Source organism: Scleropages formosus, chromosome 3 (genome assembly GCF_900964775.1).
Source record: "Scleropages formosus chromosome 3, fSclFor1.1, whole genome shotgun sequence".
In the NCBI taxonomy this organism is placed as follows: domain Eukaryota; kingdom Metazoa; phylum Chordata; class Actinopteri; order Osteoglossiformes; family Osteoglossidae; genus Scleropages; species Scleropages formosus.
Genome location: NC_041808.1, coordinates 30,625,015 through 30,646,874, shown reverse-complemented (window position 1 = coordinate 30,646,874; position 21,860 = coordinate 30,625,015).

Sequence of the window (21,860 nt, the reverse complement as noted above, 5' to 3'; positions counted from 1 at the left end):
CAGCTTAAGACAAGCTGCTTCCGAGTCCGTGATTGCAGGGCTCGTCATGGATGCTCAACTCATATAGGGCAAAGCTGCTAACACTCAATAGTACTATGCACGAATGGGAAGGGATTCTCGTGGACAGGAAACAGCTTGCTCTCATGCACTTACCAGTTGCTGTTGAAATAAAAACTTTGTTAAATTAAAAAAACTGTTCAAACTTGAGGGGGGGGTGCGGTCGCACAGCGGGCTTGACCGGTGCCTGTTCTCTGGTGGGTCTGGCATTCAAGTCCCACTTGGGGTGCCTTGCAGCCTTGCGCCCTGTGTTGCCGGGTTAGGCTCCGGTTTGCCGCGATCCCACTCGGAGCAAGCGGTTTCAGTGTGTGTGTGTGTGTGTGTGTGTGTGTGTGTGTTTTCAAACTTGAAAAAATGTTAATGAGCAGTTGCAGGCTCCTGTCTGTCCAGACTTTGCAGTACAGGACGGTTGGTTAGCAAAGGGAAGGTATTCTGCTGACCCCAAGTCTAACCCTAACCCTTGAGTCTGTAATTCAACCTGATCCACGTCACCAAAGATCAAGTAACACTGGCAAAGATTGTCGTAACACTAATTTTCGGCCAAAAACTCTGAAGAACCCCTGGTACCACTTGTGAAAACTCTGAACCGGGATTTAGCGCAACCCGCTGTGGTTGACGAGGTGTGCGCCACGCCCCCGACCATGGATTGAGTCCCACGTGCAGCTGTGGTGCCGGGCGGCACAGTGAGTCACGCCCTGAGCGATCCAGCTGGAGGCACCCTGATTCATCCCGGCTCTTTGACACACAGGCACCTGCCGCCTCCTCGTTTCCGTGGAAGCGACGATAGCACTAATCACCGCCCAGCCTGCCAGCATGAAAGAACAAGGACAACCACGAAAAAGCCCAATAAATCACCGTACTGTGAACACTAAGCATGCCACTTTTACAACAGGAACACAAGACTTCCACCCTATGTTGTCAGATTGTTTTCATGCCGTTGGCCCCCGTGTCTCTTGTCAGCTGTCCTATAGGGAACATGAGCTCTGTCTAGTGGCAGAGGCAATCAAGTTAGGAGAAAAGCGCCATTTTTGAGCCATTATATTATTTTCAGCCATTTTCTAAATAAGCATGGTGCTTCCATCAGATGGGTGCTCTGTGCAAGTAAGCCGGGTTCTCTTTCGTTGGCTTCAGTAGAGAAGGCTACTCCATCAATTAAGTCTACAAGAGACAGAATAATCACAACCCGCAGATACTCTCCCAAGTCAATTTAAGCAAACGAAAGCCCCTCAACGCTGTCCCCATCCTGGGCCATAGACCCGTCTCTCTGCATCTCTCAATTCAGCTCCTTCCACTCCTCCCGGCTCATCTACAGTTCCGTATCACCAACCTATCTGCAGGTGTCACACCTTCCTCCCGATCACCCCGCTGTGCATCACAGGAGGACTTGTAGTCTGTGAAATGTGTCGACAAAGCAGACACAAGTACAATTAGCAGGAGCCTGTTCCAGCCCTCGTCTGAGTTATGACAAACTCTAGGCCAAAGTTCCCCGACAGCAAGTCAAGGCTGCTTCTCCAGCCTTGTTTCCAACACTCTTTTACTTGCTCTTCTTTCAGAGTTTCAGATGTAAGTGTAACAATATTCCAACATAAGTTTTTTCCATTTTCTTCTTTTGTTGAGTAGAAATTACATTTACATTACTTCATTTAGCTGACACTTTTCTCCAAAGCAACTCACTATGTTAAACTACTTACAATTAGAGTATTTACCCATCGGGTATCACAGCTGGGTAATTTTACTGGAACAATGTAGGGTAAGTACCTTGCTCCAGGGTACTACAGACTGAGATCTGCAATCTTTGGGTCCAAATGCAGTAGCTCTAAGTACTACGCTACCAGCTGCTCCCAGTATACACCCAATCCCCACATAACGGCTAACTTTTTTTGTGAAATAACCTCGTCGGACAAAACCCCATTGCAAGGGGGTCAAATTAGCGTAATTTTTCCTGGACAACAAATATGTCACCTAAAATTAATCGATTTACCAAAATAAAAGCTATTTGTAAGCATGAGAATGAAAAGACCAACATATTTCATAATGTTTATAACAGAAATGGATATTTCTAGCTTGTCTTTTAATGCTTTTTTACGTACATTTTTATTCATCCATTCATCATCAGGAGCCAATTATCCAGTGCAGGTTTCCAGAGGTCTGGATGTGAGGTTAGGTACACCCTGGACAAAGAAATTTGTATAATCTGGATCTTGGATGCTTATGATTTAAAGAAGTAAAGGTCAACAAGACAGAAGATTGCTCCCGAGGTCTTTCACTATACAAAGCTTGCAGACCCCGTGCTGTTAGAGGTGCTGTGCAGAGTTATTCAAGAATATATGTCACTGCATGGTGTTCAACTAATTGCAACATTATTTATGCTAGTATCAGGGTATAAATTTTATAAAAACTATTTGTTAATAGTTACATGTCATAGTGAAGGTCAATTAAGAGTCAGAGGACACATGTTTGAATTCCACCTCTTGCTGTAGCACCGCTGATCAAGGTACTTTACCCTGAATTGCTCCAGTAAAAATTACCGAGCTGTCGAAAAGGGTAAATCACTGCAACAAGGTTAACACTATCAGTCACTTTGGAGAAAAACACTGGCTGAATGAATTAACAACAGTATTATTTGATATTCTATTGCGGTTATGAGTTATGCTTACTTTAATTGGTCATTTTGTTTGGTTGAGCTTGTCAGTGTGATAGCAAACGTGTGTGTGTGTGTGTTCCAAATGTGCTCCAAAACATCCAATATGAGCATCTGATACAGGCCTTTGAATGGAACAAAATACCCAGTGTAGAAGTAAAACGAGAGGTAAAACGAGAGGTGAAAAATGCTGCTGTACTGAAGAAAGGGGTATATATGTTCATAAATTGTTGCAGGGGGCTTTCACTGTACAGGACCCAATTTTATGAGGGCTGAATATGCAGTGATTTGCAGTCATGATTTCTGATGAGTCACTCAGCTGTGCAAATAGTGCAAATCATGATTTTTTTTTTGCCAACACCACCTCTTCAGACTTTGTAAACACATCCTAATAGATCATAATGTGTGGTCTGCGTGTCTCCCGTGTTCCGTCACCATGGTAATATTTTATTGAGAATGCAAAATATACTTTTGTACGTGTGTCTCTGAGTACTTTCGATTATCACCGTTAAGGAGCAAAGCAAGAAAAGCTGCGAACGACGAAAGCGGTGAAATCTCATGCGGAAAAGGCAACGGAGCCTGTTTTTCCTCTCCCTATCGTTCCGGCGCCTTCCTCGGCCTGGCTGCAGAGCGGAGCAAATTCCCAAGCAAGGCTCTGCAGACAGGGAGTGGGTGGTGATGTATTCAAATCAGCCGACTTTACGACGGAGACGACGCACATGCTTTCTTCTCCGGCAAATATGTGTGTGATCTGGCACCCCTTGGGGAGTGGTGGAGGAGGAGTTGGCACGGGGGGGGTCGAAGGCGCACATCGCCCCTGTCTAATTACACGCACTGTTTTCCTCCCTCCTTCCCCTCTAACCGACACTGCTTCCCCATCCATATCCCGTTTTTGCAGGTAAGCCTCCCATCCAGTTTCTGTCTCCCCAGGTTTAAAATAGTTTTTTGTATCACTGATATGTCGAGGCAGTTTTGCCAGAACTGCAAGGAGCTGTTAAGATTAACCCAGAGCCGAGCGCTACCGGGAGCCAAACATTTTGCTGATTGTACAGGAAGCACATGACATTTTCAGTCAAATTCTAACAATAGAATTTGTTAGGGAACATTACAAAAAAGCATAATCACATCCTGCCTCTGTCACCCCCCTATACCCACACCCCCTGCCACCTCCTTGCAAAATCGCTCCTCTGCCAACAAACTAATCCTCTCCTCTGCAACCCCCTGCAAAGTCATACAGCTCTGACTTTTCACGGCTCCGGCTGACATAGTGTATACTTCTCCCTCGGGCTTTCAGGCACCACCCGGCATGTCCCTGGAGGCCTTGGCCATGCCACCCTGCATCTGCAATGGGGGACCAGCGCATCATGCTGCCTTCTTATCGCTGGTTCCTGATAAAAACAGCACTGCATGGTCTGTTTGTATTAATTTTACTCCCGGTGATGTTTAAATCCTTTTAGCGTGTGTCCTATGATAATGGGACTGAGTGCAGGAATAACAAGAATCCGGGCACCCGAACCATGTAAAACAGAGGCCCGAGACCTGAGCTCCCGCCGCACAGCTGGATGGCTGGGCTTTCAGCAGCTTCTCAGAACCCATCGCAAGCTTAACGCGAGTGATCCGAATTCTCATACTGCCAAGGCGTGCCCCAATGCTACATATGGGTTTGTGCAGGTGTCAATTTTAGATGGCGTGGCTCTGTGAGACGGCATGTTGCTGTCTGTTTATATCCTGTGTTTCCCCATGCATGTAGGTTTGTGTCCATGTATGCGTTTGTGTGCATGTTTGTGCAATTCTCCATACCCTTAGTGCCAGCAAGGCCTGCTCTATAGCCTCTTAGTGTGATCAGACTATGACTGACATGCTGATTGCGAGTAATTATAACTGTGGAGCGCAGTGTTGGCTCCAAGCAGTAATAACACAATCACACCAATTGCACGGTGCTTTGATCCTCTCAAGGGCAGCCAGCGTAAGCTCCTGGAGCCTTGCACCCCTGTAATCCCAGCATTAGCGCTGACCTCACCTCCTGCTGGCACCGACAAGCACGGGGGCTTCAGCGTACACATCTGCTGCATGTACCCTTCCACCGAAGCCCAACAGGGAGCATCTAGTACTAAATATTTACAGCCATTTTTTACTAAAGTCCGTCTAGCAGGAGAACACGTGGGACACGTGGACATATTACACTAACCCGATAGATTCATACTGGAATCATAAGGAGAGACAGGTGTGAGAATATGAAGTTCTCAGCCCTGAATTTTTCTTCAAACTGCTCTCGGAAAGGGACACAAGAAACCATGTCTTTCAGATCATCAGTATTAAGCAGTGGGACTTTAACTTGGAACCATCGACTCATCATGCTCATGTCCTTAAGTTTGAAACTGCCACCTACCCAAAAGGTGGACGGTTCCAGTTCCAGAAGGGAATGTACTGCCAAGCCATTGACTAAACAACACAATTAACCCATTCAGTAACACGTGCACAAGACAACACCACTTGTACCAAGGACAGTAACACGTTGGGTGAAGGTAGGAAATGTCGTACATGGGTACTCTACCTCTGAACATGGGTTGAGTTAGCATAGGTAACTGAAAAAATTCTCAAAGATAAACAAAGTAAAAAGAAACGACAGAGTGATATATCGGAGGCCTAAAAGTATTCATCGCCTTAATAAATTAGTAAGTAGCATTAATGAGATCTCATTTCAAGGTAAAATCCAGTTCTTGTCGATTAGAAATAATTTTAGCCACACCAGCTCTCGTTATTTCAATTAAGGAGCTCATTCGAGCAGGTGGGGCGTGGTTGTGTGGTGGGTTCAGCCAGTGCCTGCTGTGTGGTGGGTCTAGGCTTTGAGCCCTGCTTGGGGTGCCCTGCGATGGACTGGCGTCCTGTCCTGGGTGTGTCCCCTCCGCCCTGCACCTTGCGTTGCCGGGTAAGGCTCTGGCTCACTGCGACCCCGCTTAGGACAAGCAGCTGTTGACGATGGATGGAGCTCATTCAACTGCTATGCAACTCCACAATGGAAAGTGAGCAGCTGCTACTTTACTGTACTTTTGCTTAGTCTGCGATGCAAGACTGATGATACCAACCATTGAAAGGCATTGCTGCCTCAACAACCACACTTCCAGAGATGCTGTTTCTTCCCACACACAGAAAGGCCAATGAGATGAGGAACTTTACCTTTTTTCGCATGTAGCCGTTCTAACGGGATTTTCCGTTTAAAAGCAGAGCATGTGGGGCCCAGTTAATCTGGCTTGTGCTTTTTAAACCTAACCTCCTAAACACCCTGAACAAGAAGCATTGTCTTGGTGGTGAGCAAAATTGCCCTATTTGAAATGCAAAGGACATGTCTATGTCACTCACACTGGGAAGTCACAGAACGAAAAAGGTTGTGCAGAGAGCCCTGTGGTACGTCAACGGGACGTTGTATGCAGCTCCTCTTAAGCTGGTTTCTTTTTGGATCTGTGTTTCCTACCTAACAATATGGAACTGACTCCTGCTATTTACTCTAGCTGTGGGTTACAGGAAATAGAAAAGAGACTGCACCCGATTAGTACTACATACTAATGCAGGAGATGCAGACCTTTGTCAAGACTGATCACTAGTGCTATGCAAACATTGTCTTGTGTCTTTAAGCAGATATTTAATGGAAAAACACCGTGTTTTGACTTTTCAAAGTAAAGTTGTATACAGATTGTATGCCGCTAAAGGTCTACATCGTCTACCAGCTCATTCGCCAAAGTCACTATTTAGACAGGAAGTCATGCCACCATGTGGCGGGTTTCGCCGGTGCCTGCTGTGTGGCGGGTCTGGGGATCGAGCCCTGCTAGGGTGCCTTGCGATGCACTGGCGTCCCGTCCTGGGTGTGTGTCCTCCCCCTTCAGCCTTGTGCCTTGTGTTGCCAGGTAAGGCTCCGGTTCGCCGCAACCGCACTCGCAGTTGTTGACATTGGTTGGTTGGTTGGTCATGCCACCATTATATGCAGTATCAATTAGTTGCTATAAAACCAAGAAAGAAAGCCAATCCTGCTGTAGAAGAGCAGACCTGTGCCACGCCAAGAATGACCATTAAATAAAACACAACAGGCCGTGACAGTTCATCTGCATTGGGCCTGAATCCAGTGAGCTGGGAAATAGGAATTATTGCCCAATAAAAATAATTAAAACCAATACCATAGCGTGGAGAACATTTCTATCAGTGTCCCACTCCTCACCAGTTCCATCTTCCTCTTTTCAGTCAAGGTTCAAGGTTACACTTCTGAGAGAAAAATCTCCTCGTGAAGGACAATGTGTTTTCACATGAGTGATATTTCGTGAGCCTTGCCGGAGCCCCAGCGGAATGCTACACATTTGGCATGCAGAGTTACAGAGGAATGGAAAAAACAAGGTCTGTGTTTTGGGAAATCTGTCGGCTCAGGTTTTGTTCCGATTTGATCCTTCTGCCAGGCAGTCACAGGCATCGGGAGCCGTTTCCTTAAGATGCTGTGGAGAATGGAGCGACTAAGGCTCGCCCAACTGAAATCCACCTAACGTTATTAATTACCACTCTGTTGCATAGCCGACCCTTAACCCAGCGTAAACCACTTAGAATTTACCAGTTTATACAGTCAGGTTCTCAACAACTGAGGTTTAAGTGTCTTGCTCAGGGATCCTACAACAGGGCCCCTCAGAGAACTGTGGTAGGCAACATTCAGATTACAAGTGCATGTCCTTCAGCACTGTTCTACCAACGGCACGTGTTGCTCTGAGAAAATTTCCAGGTACGGTCAAAGTAGCGGGTGAATAGACTGCAGTGCATCTCATGTGGAGGTACAGTAAACACATGAAGGACAAGATCGAACAGTGTTACCACAGCAGACGCTTACTGGAGGAATTAATGGGGCATAGTTAAGGGAGTGCATCTGTGAACGGATGCTTATAAGTTTACATCTTCCCATCATGAGTGTTGTTGTTGTACCCCGGGGCAAGACATTTACTTTAAATTGCTCCAGTAAAAATGTCCAGCTGGATAAATGGACAAAGAGTGCAATAACATTTGAAAGTGAGCTTTCCAAGTTGTCTTCTAAGAGAATGGAGTGTGTACCACGAGACCTGTTAGGAGCATTTAGTCTGGATGAGTGTGAAAGTGAGAGAAAATGAATTAAGCTGGCGACAGGTGGGGAGAGAGGAAGGTAATTCCCCAGTAATTACTTAAACACCCCCAAGTTATAACCACGCACGGGGGAGCACCCTTCACAGCTGCCAAACAAAAGCACGAGAACTAGAGTGGGAAGTGGGAGGTGGGAACTGGGAGCTGGGAGCTGGGGTGGGGGTGAGAACGTATGTTTCACCATATCGCTGGCTGTTGGGAAAAAGTGAGGGCCTGGCCTTGCAGTGCAGTGCAGTGGTGGGAACTGCTGTCTGAAACTGCACTGCAGCAGGATCCTCCTTTGTTTCTGTCCTATTTCAAATAGTCATTTGCATGGTATTAAAACCTGTCTTCTATTAAGCTGATTGTCCCTAACTACAGTGTGCCTCCTTATCTTCACTTAAAGCACATTATGAGTTTCCCCACAGCTAAAATTAATGAAAAAGGTTCGAGCAATAGCGAAAGCCAGCTTTAAACACCACAAGAAGAGACCTCACGTGGAACCCCCAAGGCAAGAGGAAGCGAGGCCGGCCAAAAAACACATGGCGACGCCACCTGGATGCAGAAGCCAAGAGGATGGGCAACACCTGGGGAGAACTGGAAAAACTGGCCCAGGACAGAGATGCCTGGAGAGCCCTTGTTGACGGCCTGTGCCCCAAGAGGGGTAGTAGGCATAAGTAAGTAAGTCGAGCAATAGGGAAGAGTGGCACTTCCTTCATGCGAAAATGCCATAGGGTATTTTTTACCATTTATTTACATTTTTACTTATTTAGCAGATGCTTTTCTCCAGGGGGTGCGGTGGCGCAGTGGGTTGGACCACAGTCCTGCTCTCCAGTGAGTCTGGGGTTCGAGTCCCGCTTGGGGTGCCTTGCGACGGACTGGCGTCCCGTCCTGGGTGTGTCCCCTTCCCCTCCGGCCTTACGCCCTGTGTTGCCGGGTAGGCTCCGGTTCCCCCGTGACCCCGTATGGGGCGAGCGGTTCTGAAAATGTGTGTGTGTGTGTGCGCGCTTTTCTCCAAAGCAGCTTCCAATGAACTCTATGTAGCGTTATCAGCCCACACACTTTATTCACCAAGGTGACTTATACTGCCAGATACACCACTTACAATGGGTCACACACTCTCTCCATCCCTCACACACTATGGGTGAATCTGAACAGCATATCTATGGACTGTGGGAGGAAACCAGAGCACCTGGAGGAAACCCACACAGACACAGGGAGAACATGCAAACCCCACACAGACTGAGAGGGGATTGAACCCATGTTTTCTCACACTACCCAGGTGCTGTGAGACAGCAGCGCTACTTGCTCTGCCACCATGTCATTTATAACAAAACTATGGCACTGTACAGCTAACATGACTGCTTGGTCATAATTTACTGACTAGTTTGAGTTCCTCACTGTATAAGTATTGGGAAGAGTGGGGGACAGCTGGTGGTGGAGTGGTTAGCACTACTGCCCTTGGATCTAAAGGCCAGGGGTTTGATCTCCAACTGTAGTACCCTTGAGCAAAGCACTAACCCTAAATTGTTCCAGTAATATTAGCCAGCTGGATAAATAATTATAAGTTGCTTTGGAGAAATGCATTAGCTAAATGGAAAAAATGTAAACATCTCCACAGAATGCCAGCAAAGGGTCCAGAAGTTTGAAATGCTTTTAAACTTCTCAGTGGTCATCGCTTATTCCAAATCTCTTTACACTGTTATGCAATTGTATCTCTTCCCGTTAGTTATTCAATTTAAGAACGCTGGGCATATGTGAAGAATGGCAATGGTATCCTTGAAGATGACCTAATTTATTCACATCCACAAAGATTTAATCCACTAATCAATCAGCGTCATTGATGACAGCGGGCTTAATCTCACGGATGCAAACACATGCACGCAAAAGGAGTCGCGAACACAGAACCGCACAGACCCACACACACACACACACACACACACACACACACACACACACACACACAAACAAACACACGTATCCATTAGCTCAGCAGTAGATGCCGAAAAGACTTACCAGCTCACAGGTCAGGGAAGGGCTGGTCTTACCAGACATGTCCCTGTCAGCTCAGCTCATTTCTAAGTCATCAGCTGTACCTCAGCTCCCACTCTCCTGGAGACAGCTGGGACCCGAAAGCCCTCTGGTTCAAGAGGTATCGCTGTGAGCAGCTATTACGTATCAGCTGCCATGACCTTGTGGATTTGGGGAGCATTTTAATTACATTATTCCTGCCCTTTTGCCAGAAGCAGCTGGAATTCTGTAGTGGTGCGATGGGCCCTTTACATGATCACTAACACCCTCAGGTGTTATAAATATAACAACAAGGTGCATTATCGGCTAGTCTTCCGCTGAATCTATGAAGAGCTGAGTGAAAACCTGTTCCCTGGGTAAAGACACACAACATTATTGTAAAGGAACAATTTAAAGCCTGAGCAAAGCAATTCATGCATAAAGACTGAATAATACTGATGTTCTGCTGGAGAAACTGTCAATACTACATCATTAGAGTCCATCTGCAGCCAGGCTCCAGAAAGCAAGGGTACGGTACGTCCTTCTAACCAAGCCAAGCTGTAACGTAAAACCAAACCGGGTTCACCAGGGTCCGCACTTCTCTTTTACTCTGGTTTTAAAACCCTCTAAACGATTATGTCAGAGTCAAGAGTCAAGATTTAACAGTAACCAACTCACTTGTCTTAAATAATCCACGATTTTGACATTTATATACTTATTCTCAGTCATCTCACTACATTCCCCAATTAACTGCTTTCTAAAAATGACAAAAAAACTAATTGATTTATTGAGGGAGTGGTTTGGTTAATACAATACTGTTATACGTGTGGAATTTAATGTGGAAACTCGCACACACTGACCCTACCACGGCCACGCCGCCAAGCCAACGAGGAACACCTGGGGTGCGGCACAGACTGACGCATATAAGGCAGCGTCAAAGCAGGGACTGACGTGGAACCTTGCTCAGCCTCGTTACTCGTGACCTCCTTGCTATTGCTCATCTCATCCCTCATCCCTCATCCCTCATCCCTGAGTCCTTTCCCAGTCCCTTACTCCTAATCCCTAGTCCTAGTACCTCCTTGTGATCTACGACCTTGTCTTTTGGATTACCCCTTCAACGACGTTTGCGCCTCGGAGACCTTTCGCCTGTCCTGTGACGAAGCCTCATGGATTTGCCCGAATAAAGCACTTATTCCGCTCCGCACTTGGGTCCGCCACTTCCTTCCGGAACCAGCCGTGACAGACCCTTTCTTGGGCTGAGTATGAAACCCTAATCATGACAATCGCATTCTGAAGATGCAGGGTTTCTAGTGCTCTGCCTCTTGGCACAAATATGAACAAATTCGCTTAGAGTAGAAACTATATATAACTTTGATTTTCATCAATAACTTCTGCAAAATATGAACAGTGTATCGCTCTGTTTAATCTAAATGTTAGCTGCTGTGGTAAGACAACAAAGTAAATGGCTTCCAATGGGACAGCACTATCAATAGGACTCAGCCTTGTTGACACCTGCAAATGCACACCCAGAAGTATTTCACTGAATCAAGAAGAAAAGGACAAAGAAAGATGCTCACACTGAGGAACAATCATTTTGTCCATCTCCACTCAAAAGCAATACTGAGTTTACAACCACCAGCATCCTGTGGACATCACCAATCTTGGATGGTTATCAGGATGTTTAGTATAACACTTCTACTCACCTAAATGCCTGATGCTTGCAAACAGTGGACAGTAGCATTAATAAATATTTTTGCTCAAAGGGAATTCATTAAAAAGTGTTGTTATTCAACTGCAACAATATTACATTCAACGTTTCCCAGCTTTGCACCTCATCTCACATCCAAGGGCCATGAAGCACGACTTTTTGTTTTAACAGTTCGATAGCTCAGCAGCTCACAACATCCACCTCAACCCCTGCCTCTTCTTCACACACTTTCTCACTCTGTGTGTTTTCTCCAGCTCCTGTTTGCAGAAAATTTTGCAGAGAAGCTGTAAAATGAAGCACTCCAGCAAAGGAGACTGATAGAGGACCGGGGGGGATAGGATTGGAGATGAGGCATAGCTTAGCGAAGGAGATCGCCCCTAGGCTCATTGACATCCTGTCCACGAGTGTTACTGTCCTGCCAAAGCCCATGTGGACCTACTGGATGCTACCACATTAAAGACTGGGCTGTTCATTTGATCAGAAAGTCTCTACTGGTTCATGGAAACATCTGCATTTGGAAAACACTTAATTTGATCGCGGCAGAAGACGATACTTGCCAAGAGCTCGCTCCACCTGTTCCTTTCATATTATGGTCTACTGGACAAACACAAGTATTCCACATGAACATTAGGAAAAGAGCTGGCTGACAAGAGTGGGCATCATTTGGGTAAAACACACCATACAGGTGCAGCCATCTGTGTGTAAAAGTTTGTCGAGATTTCAGGCAGCAAATGGCACAGTGATTATGGAACCCTTGAATAAAGTTAGGGAGCTGAACTGCGTCCATAAATACCCAACTGCAGAAAAGGGCTTATGCATTGTAAAAACTGCAAGCTAAGTAAGTCTGTGTGGATAAAAGAGTCTTTTTAAGGCTATGCCACTGAGCTAGAGTAAAACAGTAAGGACAACAACAAAGCTGCTGAGACTGTTGATGCTTTCCTCACCTGCATTAGCCAAGTAAGGAACAACCACAGAAAATGAAGAAGAGAATCACAGACCAGGGAGGTCACAGGGAGCCTGTCAAGTTTACCAGCAACCACTGGTAGATATTGTCAAAAGAGAGTATTACCAGAGAGCAATGGCATTACAAATGGAGCAGGGCAGCATGTAATACAGAGCCCAACAATGCAGATAATAAAGAAAATAAAATTCACTTACATGATGGCAGAGATGAGTCTCACACTGCCCTTGTTGGACCTGTGCATCCTGAGCAGGCTACATGGAGCTCAGCAAAGGATATGGACTGGAGACCATTCGGATGCACCAGCTCCGAGGGCAGGTGGTCTGCTTCAGGCAGAAGAAGACAACTGGGGCCAGCTCAGGGAAGGGCACCACCAAGTTGCTGAGGTCGTTGCTCACATCATCACCGGGCCCGTCTTCTTCGATAGTGTCCTCCCCCTGGATGGGACCACGGTCCTCACAAGGCGCAGCCTCTACCCGAGCCACCCCTCGGACTCCGGGACACTCCTCGTTCGTCATGGCAACAGGGCGGTCTAAGGAAGCCAGAAGAAAGGGCATGACAAAGCTAGTATAATGAACACAGCATATACAGATGGTCCCCGATTTACGATGGCTTCACTTATGATTTTTTCAGCTTTACGATGGTGAGCTGGCGATAGACATTCAGTAGAAACCGTACTTCGAATTTTGATTTTTTTTCCCGGGCAAGCGATATGCAGAGCAATACTCTCTCGCAATGCTGGGCAGTGGCAGTGATCCGCATTTTCCAGTCTACCACATGGTTGTGTTCTGTGCATCCATGATGTCACAGAAACGCCCATCTGTGTCTCGTGCTACTGGCGGGAAGAAGAAGAGGAGGGAAATTACTGTTGAGGAGTAACTCAAGATAATTGCCCAGCATGAAGGCATCAAGCCCATAATGGCCATTGCACGTATGCTAGACTATGATGTTCGGTGTATTAAATGCATTTTTGACTTACGATATTTTCGACTTACGATGGGTTTCGCGGAACGTAACCCCATCGTAAATTGGGGACCACCTGTATGCATAATAGAAAGTGTCACATCTGCTGCTTTTTCCAATCTGCCTTTTCTATTCTTTTGCTTCTCTTACTTTCATTCATATTGCCTATGCTCCACAAGTGTATTTTACTCACTGGTCCGCTCCTCGGTGCTTTTAAAACAATCACCTTTACTGGAACAACTATTGCTTGGCGGTTTCTACGTTTAAATCATAGACAAGTGCACTTTTATATACAACTGTGACTCATCGTGGACAGATGCAGCCATCAAACAGAGTGACATGCAAAGGACTGCTTAATAACATACTAAGTGACAATGATGCCGCTTTTAAACCTTCAAATGCAGGCGGTGCCAGTGTTTTGTGGCTACACAGTGAAGGAGAAGTGACAGAGATTATGTATTTTTGTCACAAAATATTTATTTATTTTTAATAAACATGGACCTCTTTATTTATTTACATGAATGAGCACTTCAACACCCCCAAACACCTGTAGAGAAGTCTTCCATAATTGTTCAGAGGGCTTTTATCTTTTTTATTTCATACCACTTCTATGAAAAACCAGAGCGAAAGGGGAGAAGTGTGGAGCCCTGGAGAACCCTGTTTGGTTTTATGTTACAGGTTGCCATGATCAGAAAGATGCACAGTTGCCTTGCTTTCTGGATCCTGGCTGCAGATGGACCCTAATGACAGTATTAAAAGTTTCTCCAGTAGATCATCAATATTATTGTCTTTATGTACGATCTGCTTTGCTCAGCAAAACTAGAAATGTTTTGCATGAAATAGCAATAGTTCACTATCCCAAAATTTACTCTATTACACTGCTTAGCCTTTACTTTACACACAGCTGCAGAACAAACAGACTAAAACAGATACAAAACTCTAATCTTAACCCTAACCCTAAAAACAGATATTAGAAACTAGCAATATATTGCCAGCACTGGATAGTAATAAGAAGACATCTCTATTGTTTCATACATTTTAACGTAATTGTTACCGAATGTGGCGCAGTGGGTTGAACCACAGTCCTGCTCTCTGGTGGGTCTGGGGTTCGAGTCCCGCTTGGGGTGCCTTGTGACGGACTGGCGTCCCGTCCTGGGTGTGTCCCCTTCCCCCTCCGGCCTTACGCCCTGTGTTACCGGGTAGGCTCCGGTTCCCCGTGACCCCGTATGGGACAAGCGGTTCTGAAAATGTGTGTGTGTGTGTGTTACCGAATGTTGGGCGGCAGGGTGGCACAGCAAGTAGTGCTGCTGTCTCAGACCCTGTGGGGGGTACAGGAGGACATGGGTTTGTTCCTGCAGAGTCTGTGTGGAGTTTGCGTGTTCTCCCTGTGTCTGTGTGGGTTTCCTCAGGGTGCTCTGGTTTCCTCCCACAGTCCAAAGACATGCTGTTCAGGTTTCCCCATAATGTTTGAGTGACAGAGAGTATGTTCCATGGATGAGTGACCCATTGTAAGAAGTGTATCTAGCAGTGTAAGTCATCTTGGTGAGTAAGGTGTGTGGGCTGATAGTAACACTACACAGAGTTCATTGGAAGTCGTTTTGGAGAACAGTGTCTGCTAAATATGTAAGTTGCCATATGCCTACTGGAATATTTGAAGAAAAGCAGAAAAATAAAGATGCCCATAGTGTAATTCCATTCACACTGCTGTAGATCACCATCCTCCTGTGTGACAGAGTAAAACTGAAGAGCAGCTCTCTGCCTTCTACTGCACAAGATCTCACTGCTCCAAGGCCCTCTAACATCCAACCTCCATGTGCAGGCTGCTTAAATATGTGCTTTCCCACTTTGCCACCAAGGTGACAGGGGCATATGCCAGCCTTGCTGTTCTCACCTGCACCCATTATGACTGTAAACAAGCCTGAATGAGAGAAAGGGAGCAGCCGGCTCATGTGGAGGCTGACTAGTTGCAGGTTCTGATCCGAGGGAACAACAGGGAGCTGAGTATCGCACAATGCAGCACAGTATTTCATAAGCAACATCATATGGACAGACCTGCTGAATTATTAAATCATCCGAACGCACACGCTTTGACAGTTCCTTCTCATTTCAAACCATTGCACCCATACAGGTTATGCTAGAGCTCCAGAAAAACACCTTACATACACTGCAGAATGACATGACATTTTGAATACACAATGCAACATATCATGTATATCAACGCTTGAGCTCCTGTAGTCTCGATCACATCAAGCGAGAGATCAGAGAAACATCAGAGATAATCACCTTACAAGGTTTAAGCCTGAGAGGTCTAAGGTTTTCACTAGGAAGTTCTCAGAGGAGCCAAGAATGGCTCTATGTGACAGTACACGTATGAATGGGCTGCAAATTAGGCAGGGTGGGATTGGAGGCGATGCCCTTGTCCCCTCTCAAAAAGATAATCATTCTTTCAGCTCGCTTCTAATAGAGATGCGTGAGATTCGGTTCACATGGGCACTGCCCGAGAACCTCATACAGCGGCACGCGAGCCGGTGCATAAGTGTGTAGGTGTATGTTTGTACGTGCACGCGGTCGCTGCTGTAGGACTGCGTGCAAAGCCATGTGAGCTTCTGTGAGTGCAGATCAGGATGCCGACACTGTTGTCGGAGCAAGATGGATGATTGTTTGGGTTCAGGGGAAGAGAAAGAGGGAGGTCAGAGGCTGTCTCCGGGTGATTAATAACTGTCTGCGAGGGACGATCCAGCGGGGGCTCTGTGGAGACGGACAGGCAGGTTGGAAGGGCGGGGCACATTTGCTAGCAGCACACGCAGGGGCTCAGCACAGTTTACCTGCATACATCAAAATCTCATTTGACTGTAAAATTCAATTGGATTTCAATTTCACAAAATAGGAGGGAAGAGGGTGCTCAGCTCCGAGTGGGAGTGCACTCATGGAGAGAAAACTGTTCTCCACGTTTAGAAGACCCACGTGAAAAAGTAGGCCAAGGTACTAGTGCACATACTCCACATGAGGAGGCAGCAGTTTCTGTGCTCCTTGTTGGCACGAATGCATTTCCATTTCGGAGAAGAAAACGGATGCACTCGGTGACCGGACTGGGGGAATGTGGACATGGACCACACAACAGCTCAGTGCAGCATTGAGGCCATTTGACAGGTTTGACGGAAGGTGGTGATTACGAGGACCTCGGGAGAGAGTGGACCAACTGGCTGTGCCGGGAGCACTTGGCTACACGAGTGAGGAGGGGACCGTGGGCCGGCGCGCTTTTACAAAAGCCGGCCCATGATTGCACTTAATTCTGACGGAGGACTGCTTTATTGCAGGACTCCCATGACACTCCAACTCTTGTTCCCGTCTTGTCCACGTCTCGTTGCCTTTCAGAACAGACTGAAAACATTTTCTTACTGACTCTCCTCTCCACAGAAAATAATCATTCTCTTTTTTTCAAATAAAAAAAAAGGGGATTCCAGGAACCGCACCATAGTGTTGTGCAAGAACATAACCTAATGTAAATCAGCACCAGCATTTTCCTAACAGTATCATCAAGTGTGTTCTTCAGAGACAGGTTTTGACACACGGCACAGGAAAATGACACGAAAACAAGAAAGGAAGGTATAAGGACGCAATAAAATCCTACTATTGTCACACGGAACACAGGGAGCCGGGATGGCTGAACCCAAGTGCAGTGTTGTTGGTCAGAAGTTGAGGGAAGAGGCAAGCTCTCAAAACCAGGGACAGGCGAAGGGTCGGTCGATCAGCGAACGGGACAGGAACGAGGATCCATGGACGTGGATGGAGAACGAAGCAAGGAGTCAAAAAAACAGAGATCGTGAATAGAGTAAGAGTGTGTGTAGTAACGCGAGGAAGGGTGGTTGTCCCAAACGAGATTCCGCAATGGTACGGGAGCTGGAAAGGGTCTTTATAGGGTGAGCGATTACGCAGGAGCTAGTGCAGAGTGAGGTGTTGTCGCTTGTGTTGTGGGCTTGGACGTGACAACTATGTGTTTATCTGGGTGCATCCAAATATGTAAAACTGCTCAGTTACGATTAAGGCATGGGCCTTAAAAATGCATCGGCTCACCACCTGCCCGTAAACATCTGAGCAGCCATGAAGGTCAGCAGGCTCATTCGGTTCCAACAAAGCTTCGGTTTAGGCATAAACCCGGTTGCAACAATGGAAGTACAATCCTTGCAGCCAATTACATCATAACTTCTCTTGACCTTGAACACCTGTAGATGTGACCGCTCAGACTGGACGTACACGCTGTTTTAAGAGCAAAATATGAAGGCAAACAATAAGAAAATGAGCAAGTTTGCAAGGGGGGGGCGTGGTGGCGCAGTGGCACAGCGGGCTTGACCGGGTCCTTCTCTCTGGTGGGTCTGGGACATATTATAGAGCAGAGTTCAATATCATAAAATATAAACATATGACTTGTAGCATGATTATCACAAATTAGCATAATGATTATTAGTGGCAGTGCCTTTGAATGGAATGGGCGTCTGGTGGCGTCACGGTTGAAGTGGCTGCCGAGGGTTCCTGCTTCTGGCTGTGGTGTCCCCGAACAAGGTGCTTGCCCTGCAATTGCTCCTGTACCTTCGTCTGGCTGTGTGCCTGGGTGTCTAGTTGTGCCCCTGCGATGGACTGGAGTCCCGCGCGCCTCTTGCGCCCAGCGTCTTCGGGATAGGCTCTGGCTCGCTGCGACCTCGCTTGAGACAAGCGTTTCTTGAAGTTGGCTGGCTTTGAATGGTAGAAAAAAATTCAGTTTTTCAGCCAATACTTCATATCATAAATAACTGGAGCAGAGTTCAGATTCTGGGGTGTGCCGTGGCACAACGGGCTTGGCCAGGTCTTGCTCTCCAGTGGGTCTGGGGTTCAAGTCCCACTTGGAGTGCCTTGAGAGAGACTGGTGTCCTGTCCTGGGTGTGTCCTTTCCCCCTCCAGCCTAATGTCCTGTGTTGCTGGGTTAGACTCCAGTTTGCCACAGTCCAACTTGGGACAAGTGGCTTCAGATAGTGTGCACTCTTGTCCAAGGTGTTCACCAGTGGTGGTGGAAGGCTGTGATCTCAGCTCCACTGGTCTGAATAATTGCAACACAGCTGTGTTTGGTCACTAAGAGATGCAGAACTACAGCTGACACTGCAAGCTTCTGTTAAGAGTTTAAACAGTCGGGTTTGCTAAAGCAACCTTTTTTTCTAACGCCCGTACTGCTGCTCAATTTGCACTCACATTACTCGGTTTCTGGCAGCAATATCAGCAAGGTTTGCAGGATCAGGCATGCAGAAATGTAATTTTGCACTAAATTAAGCAGCGAATTTGTGGTAGGGGGAAAAGACATTTAATGGACGGTCTCCCCCCCAGGATGAGACACGATACCAAAGAAGATATTGTTCTGACCCAATATATAGATTCACTGTCCGTGTTGTTATTGGTACTTAAGGGTCCTTCAGGTTCAAGCAACCTGTCTGTGTACACATTTGTCACCAGGGCGTTTTAAGAAGTCTTTATCAGCCATTATTCATCAATACCACCAGTGAGTGTTACAACCTTCTTTGTTTTAAAGATGTACTATAATTTTTCGTGATTTTTCGTACTTGCGGATTTGTGCTGAATGCCTCGTGTTTATCACATCGCCATTTACAACCCGCATCTATAACTGCTATTCCTTTCCAACTGCTGACACGCAAAGAGTCACCCATAATGCAATGTGTCAGTAAGGGTATGAGCAGGCCAGGCTCGCGTGTCACCCCCCCGAGACCACAGCGCACATCGGTGACGGCACAGGGTTGGCAGGTTGCGAGTGCAGGGATGACGAGCACAGAGATGATGAGCACAATAAGAGGACAGGGTTGCAAGGGCACCACAAAGGTATGACTACCCGAGGGCATGCGAGTGGCCCTTCAGCACAGAGCCGACAGATGGAGACCTGGTGGTCAGGCTTCCCGTATCTTTGAGCAGAGTAAAACAAACGAAACCAGCCGAATCTGTGTTCAGTTGAGCACAGGTCCCCGCTGTGGATCCAACTCACTGCGCTGGCTTTGCGCCTCTTTTTCAGTTTGCCACTTTAATGTTCTGCGGTACCGCGCCTCTTCATCTGTCCGCAGCTCATGTCCACTTTCAGCGCTGCTCACACAGGAACATTACTTTTAATATGGCAGACAGGACAGCTGCCCCTTCCGTTACACTGGGGTAAAATACAGAGGAGAGCCACAATATTGCTATCCAGGTTCAGATCTTCCAGGTGTTACACAAAAATCTCAGAAGAAACTTTTTCTTTCCGTTCACTACTGGATTTTGAAACATCACTGTCTATGCATTAAGTTGACGAAATGCCAAGATAAATGTGTTTATGGAATTCTCAGGTGCAAACTCAAATTCATAGCTCTTAGCACTGAAAGATGAACAGATTAGAAGTCTGCAACTGTAAACCCAACTGTCAAGTGCTCTCTTGTGTGTTTGCAGGCTGTTTGGGCTTTTAAAAAGCATCAGGGGGGTATATCCGCTAATGGATGAGAGCGCGCCAATGGGCAGTGACCCTTTGATGTCCTTTCACAGGCCAACCAGCAGAGGCGGGACATCATCAGAATGAGGGTTTCGTTCAGTGCCCACCACCTGTTTCCTGAACAGGAACCCTCATTCTGATGGGGAAAACAATGAAATGATGTATGATACCCCAGGTACACTCCTTGCTTTCCGACCCTGCAGCCCCATCTCCTGTGTATGGAATTCCATGCAGGTCAAGACCGAAGGACGAGTTCCAGAAAGGTAGCTGTGACGCACCCCGCATCCCATCTGCACCGCCTTCACAAAAACAGTTCATCCTTGTCCGCTTCATTCCCTATGTGGATGTAGATACCATCAACCTTGATACTCACACTACTAAAGTAATTTCAGGACAGGGTTGGGAAATTGTTTTGAACAGTTAGAACAATTACATTAGTTAATATGATAAAACCGCTGGACTCTTTGCATCAGCTCAGTTTCACAAACCTGCTTGAAGAGATCCTCCTTCACTGTGTACACACACGGTCATTCAGTGAACCCACAGCGATCACTGCAAGAAAGACATGATTCCCTATGACAAGCAGAGTGGACCACACACATGGCCTCCGTGTCATCAAACCAAGGGCCAGGGAGTCAGTTTGCTTCGGCCTCTTGCAAGTTACCATCGAACATATAATCAGCCATCATGCGAAGCTTAATTTGACAAGAGCAGGACCTCTGTTGATGCAAATAAGCCCTAGGGCACATCGCAGTAGCAGTGCATGTGGCGAACGGTGTGACAACGACGGGGAGGTAATTCTGCATGCGCTGACCCAGTTCAAAAGACTGAAGTTCTTCATTTCAGACGGAGGCTAGACAAAGAGTTCAAATGAAATGCAGTAAACACGGACGCGCTACCGGATCGCAGTTGGAGAGGAACACAAGGCTGAATTCAAACAAGAGGAATACTGAATGAGACACCTGGTGCTGACGGCAGCTTTTCGTCCCCTTCTGAGGGTTCCTGCTCCGAATCGGGGAGAGCCCGCTCGGAAGCCCGTCGTTTGCAAGCGGTTCAGGGTTCGCATCCCACGCAGGGGCTCGCACACTGAGCGGCAAAGTGCTGTCTAAGCAGCCAAGCATCTCTCCCTGTTTGTGGCAGCACCGTGAGGCAAATGAAGACATTAACAGGTTCAGTGCCATGGGACGTGACTAATTAAATTACCATATTCTTCATTTGCATGACGAGAAACGATGCCTGACAGTAAGCGTCAGCATGGCTGCTCCGTCGCCTCCACATCGCAGGCCTCAGAGATCATGTCATGGTTCAACTGGTGGCCACAAGTTTTCCCACCGTGAAACCCCAAACTGGTTACTCTATCGATGGAGCAACTGGAAAGACCTTCCCTCCTCAGGGCTCTCCGTTAACCTGCAAATCTTTGTGGAACAGAACTGAATATTCCAGCTGTGCAAAGAGAGGTGAAGGGGACACACATGATGACTTCCATCATGCCTTAATGCACTGGCAGGCTTTATCCTACCGCAACTGAAAAATAACATCTGAATATGGATTTAGAATGAGGTTATCATTCCTTGAAAGGAGTGTCATACTCATAACGGGGAGGTCAAGCTCTATTGCAGAACAGAAGAAAGAAGAGATGTGACACAACATCAAGTTAGGTTCAATGAAACTGTGCAACAGTGTACAGGCAGTCCCTGGGTTAGAAGACTTACGTACAATGAACCATCCCCGGTAAAACCTATTATATTAAAAATTCAAGTTACATACAATGGTTCGTAATAACAAACGGGCGCTACTTTGCGATGTGTTTCAAAACATTGCTCGTACAGCAGTTCGTCGGCTCATGGGCGCGTGAGCCCAAGGTAGGACAAAGACTTCCTTCTTTTCAGTCGGACCACGTCGC